The sequence below is a fragment of the Strongylocentrotus purpuratus genome, unplaced genomic scaffold (genome assembly GCF_000002235.5).
Source record: "Strongylocentrotus purpuratus isolate Spur 01 unplaced genomic scaffold, Spur_5.0 spur5_scaffold_13, whole genome shotgun sequence".
NCBI classification, from domain to species: Eukaryota; Metazoa; Echinodermata; class Echinoidea; order Camarodonta; family Strongylocentrotidae; genus Strongylocentrotus; species Strongylocentrotus purpuratus.
The window spans coordinates 20,891,990-20,899,959 of record NW_022145598.1 but is presented as its reverse complement, the minus strand read 5'-3'; the positions used below and the strand labels follow the sequence as shown (position 1 = coordinate 20,899,959).

At 40.4% G+C, this 7,970-nt stretch overlaps 1 pseudogene; it reads right to left on the bottom strand.

Annotated features, from left to right (window-relative positions):
• Positions 1 to 1,355: 1,355 nt before the first annotated feature.
• On the bottom strand, positions 1,356 to 4,440 carry LOC105438959 (annotated as a pseudogene).
• Between the last annotated feature and the right edge of the window lie 3,530 nt (positions 4,441 to 7,970).

The window sequence follows — 7,970 nt, the reverse complement described above, 5'->3', positions numbered from 1 at the left end:
ACACATTGCCAATGTATTATTCAATAAAATCTGAGAATGTATACTATTATCTAGATCTATTATGAATAAATGAATGTCACTGAGGAATAAAATATTTTTAAAATAATTCCATAAATTGGGGTAAAACTAAAATATTCCAACTATATGAGCGACAGTGTAAACATTTTCCCCTTCAATGTTGCTATTATGCCATTATAATGTGTATGTATTAGGAAGCCTCTTTTGAATGATGATATTGATTTTGTAATGACTTGGAAGAGTGTTGGTGATATCGTTTGATGGTATGATATCATCGGTTATAAGTTGGAGAAATGCAGAAGTTAATTGCTCTAATGTGCATGTTTCTTTTGTCCGTGTTGAGCTCTTATGAAACGTTCGTAAAATTGTATTCCTTTCGTTACACCATGCTTTAGCCAAACAATTTTTTTTTGGTTGTCCTCGATTGCTCTTCTGGAGTAGTGGCGGGCGGGCGGATTTTTTTTTTTTTCTTTTCTTTTTAATTTCATTTTTTGTGTGTCTTTTTCTGATTGGTTTTCTTCCCCATTTTTTTTTTTTTTTAATAATTTTGTTTCCATGACAAAAAAGATTCATTGGGATGTCAAGCATTTAAATAAACAAAGTCTATAAAACACTTTAATATGGTAAAAGACAAGTTTAATGTACAATGAATATCAAGACCAACACAGAAAGTATTTTTGGCTTTGAAATACAGCACCTTTAAATCTCCATTCCGGGTCTCCATTGTACTACTTATAGCTACTTGCGCCCTCTAATCGGTGACCATTGCTCCCCATGATCCTCTTTAATAATAATAATAATAATAATAGCTAGTTCTTAGAAAGCGCTTTTCAGGACCGAAGGCCCTCTCAAAGCGCTTTACAGATATATATATTATTACCCCGGTGATAGGATTCAGGCTTACCCGCACACAATGTATGCACATTCTCCACTCCCTGGGGAGCATTCCAGCCAGGCGTCTTTTTTACAAGCGCACACTCGCTAATCTAACCACATTAGCTTTCGCATCCTACCGGGTACCCATTTAACACCTGGGTGGAGAGTGGCAATTGTAGATCAATGTCTTGCCAAAGGACATTAGTGCCGCGGTGGGACTTGAACCGCGAACCTTCTGATCCACAGTCCGGTGACATATCCACTCGTCCACGACACCTCTATATCCCGCACAGTGTGTATTGATTTAATATTCCAATGCATACCACTCCTGCATTAACGAGACACCAAGGTAACCATGTCAACTCGAGTAAATATCTCCCCCCCCCCCCCCGAGATTCAGTCATAGAAAAATAAACCATAAGGGCAGGGACCCGTTTCACAAAACTTGTCATCAGTGACAAATTACAGTTTTTGTCATAAGCTACCGAAATCCTTGCTTCTGATTGGTTATCAACAGATTTGTCACTGATTTTTGTCATTTGTCATTGAAAAAAGGCTTTGTCAAACTGGTCCCAGTTCCTTGCAACAATGCTGCATCAATCTCCTCTGATTACATAGCGAATGGATGCTTGCCTGTTGGACCACCAATCACCTCTTGGTTACATAGCAAATGGATGCTTGCCTGTTGGACCACCAATCTCCTCTTAGTAACATAGCGAATGGATGCTTGCCTGTTGGACCTCCTTCACTCCATGCCTCAGGTGCTATTCGTGGCGGGGACTCTTCCTGGTTCATGATCTGCTTCCTCCGAGATTTCTGGTGACCTTTGGTGGTTGCAGGGTCAAGCTCGTTCAGCCTCGCCTAGAGGAAATTTTTATCTCGCCCCTCCATAATGAGCTGTTCTTTGAGTAGAAGTACCATCTCTTTGTGAGCTGCTGAGAAAGCATGGTAGCAGTAAAGAACAAGTAGTAGAATAATGATGAGGGGAACAACGAAAGCTGCTGAACCGATGAATTCAAAGACTTGCTCAAAGAAGTTATCCCATTCATCAATGGTCTCAACGAGTTCTCCCCACATTGATGTATGACCGCGGAAAGGACCACATCCCGATGATGGTGTTATTGATGAGATGGAATAAGCGATGGAAATGAGGCAGATGAGGAACGTGACGAGGAGGATGACCATAAAGAAGATACCAGACCGAGTCGCTCTGAAAGGACGCGAGGAAGGCACCATGTTGTATAACAGACTCCATTTCTTGAAGTAGAAGAAGACAAAGCATTTCAGCACACAGATCGCTGGAAGGAGAGGGCTGTAGAAGGATCCAACCCAGCACAAAGCTTGAGAGAAAACATTGGCCAGGACCAGGCGCGGATCCAGGATTTCTTAGGGGAGGGGGCCCAACTTTTTTTTTTTTTGCTCCCGAAAATTTGAAAAACGCGCCGGCCAAAAATTCGCTCAGTGGGCAAATTAATTTGCACCCCCCACCTCCCCCCCCCCCCCCTTGAGCACCAGGGGGGGGGGGGGGGGGCCAACCCCCAAAAAGGTAAAAATCACGTGATTTTACATGATTTTTTTTCTCAAGGGGGGGGGGGGGGCCGCCCCCCCCCCCCCCCCCCCCCCCCTAGATCCGCCACTGGCTAGGACATTCTTAAGAAGTTCAAACTCCATTTGACCAAGAGCTTTGGCTATCCCACAGTGACAGTACTTGGCTGCAAGTTTTCTAGGGAACTCAACTAAAACAATCACCAGTACAACAGCTGCAAAGTCAGTAATTGTCAACTTGTTGAATTCTCTCCCTATGTATGTCTCCCAGCACTTTAAGTCACTTGGGCAAACATCGCAATGTGGGCTCGCTGTATTAGGGCACACGATCTGAGGGTAGAGAGACAGGAAGAGAACTACCAAGGAAGCCAGTCTCAAGAAGACAGTCCTGATCAGGGTAATGCTGATTTCAAACTGTGGACTGTAATCTTCAAACCTGACAACAACATTGAAGATCATAGGGACGACACCATTGAGAAGGGTGATGGTGATAGAAGGCAGGTAACTTATGAGGAGTGAGGCAAAGGCATCGGTGGTGACTGGCTTGCTCGAATTCAAAACAGCAAAGTCTGTGGTGAAGTAGATTAGGTAATCAGCTCCAGCCAAGACCAGTAGTACAAGGACATTATCTAATGTTAACTGAGAGCTGATTTTATGAGATAACCACCTGTCCAGTTACCTTGCAGGGTGGTCTAATCCCTTCTGTAAACTAGTACAGATGGGCTTTAAAATGAGTTTAAGAATGCTCAGAACCTGATTTGAATGAACGGCATTTTTACATAGAAAAATAAAAATGGCAAGTTTAATTAATACAGAATTGCGTACTGAAAAGACCAAACTGGCAACGGGACGCATTTTGACCCTTGCAATTGCATAACATAGTATATTTGACATTTAAGATTGCTCCCCCCCCCCCCCCAAACAAATAGATACAAAACAATATTGAATTAAAAGATATTGAATAAAAAAAAATAAAAAAATGACAACAAATGAAGAAAACAAAATATAAAAAAATACGAGCGGCCCGAAAAAAGACGAGGGCAGTCGAGGACAACCAAACAATTTTGTTGGGCTTTATTGTGTGGTTATTAAAGCTTTAATGTTCATAACCACACAGAAGATCTGGGTTTTCGTGTCTCATCTTTATTATAAATTCATTTGATTTCACGTACATTATGAAAACAAAGTATGACTGAATGAAGATGATCAATATATGATAATGATAATAATCACAATACAAAATGGTAATGATAGAATTAGCAATGCAGCATAGTTAAATCTATGTTACACTCTTTCCCGAAAAACTAATTGTCGGCGTTGGGTCAATGTTTGGAAATTAATCTGCGACTGATCATATATTATTTGTCGATTAATTAGCTGCTGTTATTAAACGAAATATCACAAAAATAACAACAAAAAAACTTTCTGTTACCTCAAACAACTCAATCAGTCCCGATCGGTAATTGACCGGAGTCGACGACCTGTCGTAGATTTAGTGTGACTTAGGCTTTACGTCATCATTAACACAACAAACCGGCTTTTGCCGTGTCATATCTCAACAAGCCTTCAGAGTAAATTGCTGGGTTTAATGACATAAGAAGCAGACTTCATATCACAACCACACAATTTGAGAAAGAAAAAAAAACACTATATACATTAACATAACATTCATGAAAATATATAATTGTTTTATGTTTTCGTTTGATTATATTGAGGGAAATGCGTAGACAAAACACCCCTGGTATTTTCTTCCAATGGCCTAAACGACAAAGCGTGTAAGAGATAGATAGATAAATAGTTAGAAATAGAGGTAGACAGATAGAGAGATAAGTATAAAGAGAACATATCGCTTTCATGATATTGCGCTGGTTTCAAGAGGTACTTTAGGGTGAAATAAAAAATGTATACATTTTTTATCATCCATACCTCACAAGTTATTTCCTGCTTTATAGAAACATTTTGGTTTCGCGAATACTCACTCATAATAACAAGAACATCCATCATAAATTTTAAAAAGGCAGTTTCTTTGATCCAAATGTAAATAAATCTATGAATTATGGAATCTCTCATTTACTCCAAAACCAAATATCTGTACCATATTCATTACATTGGGTATTTTGTAAGAAGTTTATTCATTGATTATGAATACGTAGTCATTGGTTGTTGAGTTGGGCTTGAAATTTCATTTTTTTTTTTTATTATTTCATTCTTCATTCCTTTTTGTTGGATTTCTATTTCTAAAAGCTTATTATCGTAATCCATAATGTGAGTATTGATATGTATGGATATTTAATAGTCAATAATGTTTCTTACGATAAATTTATTGTATAGACATGCGTGTGGTTTAATGGCTTGACTATGCGGATATGAAACCATGTTAAAAGCACCAGGGTATTTAGAAACCAATTTGCACTTCATATTTGTTGGGATCCAGAAGGGGCTTAACCGTTACAATTTAATACAGAGTTAACGCCCTTCTGGCTTTGAACTGAACACTTAGGGGTGAAGTGTTTGATGCATTAAATGTATAAAGAAACTTATCAATTCATTGTACACTTTGTCTTAGGTTAACACTTGAGTGATCGTAAAAGAGGAGAATGTCTTACATTGTAAAAAGGGGTTATTTCTTTCAGTTTCATTTCATTTATCGAGTGTTTTAAAACTGTACCTGCTCTACACGAACTATTTTAGTTCATATCCAGCTTGAGGCATTAAGCAAAGCCATAAACCTCGATATTGCACAGAGCTGAATGAAACGTAAGGGTGAACACAGTTTAGTCTTCGGGCTTCTTCCCAGTTTTACATTAGGAGTGAGCGTTATAGCGAGCTTATTACTTGATATTCATTAAATAATGCAGATGCTCAATTAAACATGGCAAGTGGACGAATACACGCAAAACTAGACAGGGATACAGACATGAGTGGTATCTTATCCCTGTGCTTGGTAGCAAGTACTGGAGTTGGTATTACCTTCGTGTCACATCTTCCTTTAAGCAAAGACACACCGTCCTTCCAGCGAGACGCGCTCTACATCGCCGGTAAGCTAAGTCTGGCTGTTGTTGTCTTGATCATCATTGTCCAGTTGTTCAGATTCATCAGGAATAAGGGGAAGTACCATGAAAACCAGACTGTCTTCTGGCCACTACGATGCAGCCATTGCGCATTCATCCTCGGTTCGTCCACAACGGAATCTTCCTACACATCATCTGACACAAGAAGGCTCAGTTTAACCGGATGTGCTCTTTATGAAAACCCTCTTTACCAATGTCCTCGGCGTCGTACACGGCAGACCGACATAACGTCTCTGCCACCACCCTTTCTTTCTAGCAGTCCTCAGCTGTTGGATAATCCCCTGAGCCCTGAGTTCTCTTCTGAAGAAAATCTTCAAGACTCTGCTACGAATGACCTGCTTGGCACGAAAGTGCAGTCACCTCAAAGCTATGACCTTCCTGTATATCTTCGGAATGGCCACGTGTACTGCAAACGGAGTACATCTTTCCTGAAGATATACGGGGTGTTACTGATTGTTACGTTAATCAGCGTAACTTTGGCCTTAAACTCTACTATAGCCTGTTTTAGTATTTTCCAAGGAAGCAACGTCAGTATTAAGATTTCACTGATAAGCTCAAGTGTTCAACGCATTATTTTAATCGCCTTGATACCAGTGTCACTGCAGTTTGCTGTACACTACTACGATGCGGTCTTTGCCACAACGATCAACAACCTCTTTACCATGGTAATATTTATGTCCGGAGCTGTGTGGATTTCTATCTTTAAGATAGCGACACCGGTCAGCGAACTTTTGAAGTCACCCTACAGTAATTCAGGTGGACTGTGCGGATTGAACAGTACAAAAGAAGAGCAAAGGGCGGTCCTCATGATGACACCATTTAACGCAGAGAGTGCCATCATCGCGCTCTGCATTCTGTGGCATATGTGGGTATCCTTCGTGCGCAGAGCTTCACTTCGTCTCGCCAGTGCTCATACGTCACAGAGAGATATCTTTCAAAGTGATAGCTGTATTGCGCTCATCAAGAACTATTTGAGCAGATGCAGAGTTTACATGACTCGTAGCCAGGTTTGTCGAAACACCTTGCTACATCCTTCAATTAAAGATCTCCAGAATTGCTTGCGCAAGGCTTGGGCACTCTCAATCTTGTTGTCCATTGCATATTTATTTTTTTCTTTGTACATCGAATGTGGTGACCCTTTTAAAAAGCACAGTTTCTACAAAAACGAAATAATGTGGAGCACAGACATAGTTTTTATTCTTCCTTTCTTTATTCTCCATATGCATCAGTCATACGTTTCGCGTCATTCGCATGAGACGTTCGCACCCATATCCCCTAGGAAGGTAGAAGCCCACGACGTCCTGCTCTTGCTGTGCTCCTGTGGAATCTTCTGTCAGTGTATCATGCGTATTGTGGCTGGCTGTGGACTCCTACTCAGCGACCCATTAGAGCCTCACCTGGGTCACCACAAAGCACTCTCCATCTACGCTATCATCTATTCACTGGCCATCATCCTCATGATCTGGCAGATGACAGCCTTCTTACTGCAAGTGCAGGGGATTCGCATGACGAATATTTGCGAAATCAAGTGGGTCTTGGTGTGTCTCATCTATATCTCCGTGGCCAATGGTACTCGTTGGCTTGTTGAGAGTATCACCATTAACACATGGCACGTACAGTGTGCATTTTACGGCGAGGGTGCAGGGACTGCCGTTGGTACCCTGCTTGAGCCTTTCGCCACATTGTATGGACTTCATGCAGCAACGGTGGCTTACGAAGTGTACAAGTCGATTCTGCAAGGAGCTCGGGACCAGTACACGTCTGTGGAGCACATGGTACAATTTGGTGATCTGTAGTACTTGCATGTCCATGTACCCGAACAACGTTAGGTAAACAGTGACCAAATATTGAGGGGAAAGGTTACATTGCATGTTTGCAGGGTAAGGGTTTAATCTATTACGAGGTAAACTCAAAGCAGTCAATATTCGTATGCTATGTAATACATTAATAAGACTTACATTGATTTTAGGTATAGGGACAACATGTGAGAACATAAATAGAACATGATATCGTTTGCCAAGGTCCCAAATGGCTTTTAAATAGCGTTGTCTTGTGATACATTATGAAACATCATTGAAGCTTTCATCAGACGATTGTGTAGCAATCCCCGTCGTTTTTGGGAAACAATTAAGTTTATTTACGATTACACCTTAGTTTTGCTTGAAAGAAGGACATAGTCATAATTATGACACAGATGCGTAAATAATGTGAATCGCACCGCTCACAAACATGTTAGCAATATACTATCTTCAATTTTGATAGCAAAAAATATGCACTGGATTGAACATGTTTAAAACATATATAGTGTTTGACAAGTGACATGTTACTCTCCCTCTCTGATAAATAGGGCAAATAAGAAAGTAGGGGGGGGGGAAACACCTTTTTAAAAAACTTCTTATATGTACACGTATGTATTTTTTATATTTCTATCTCAGTAATTGTAAAACAAATATATTTACA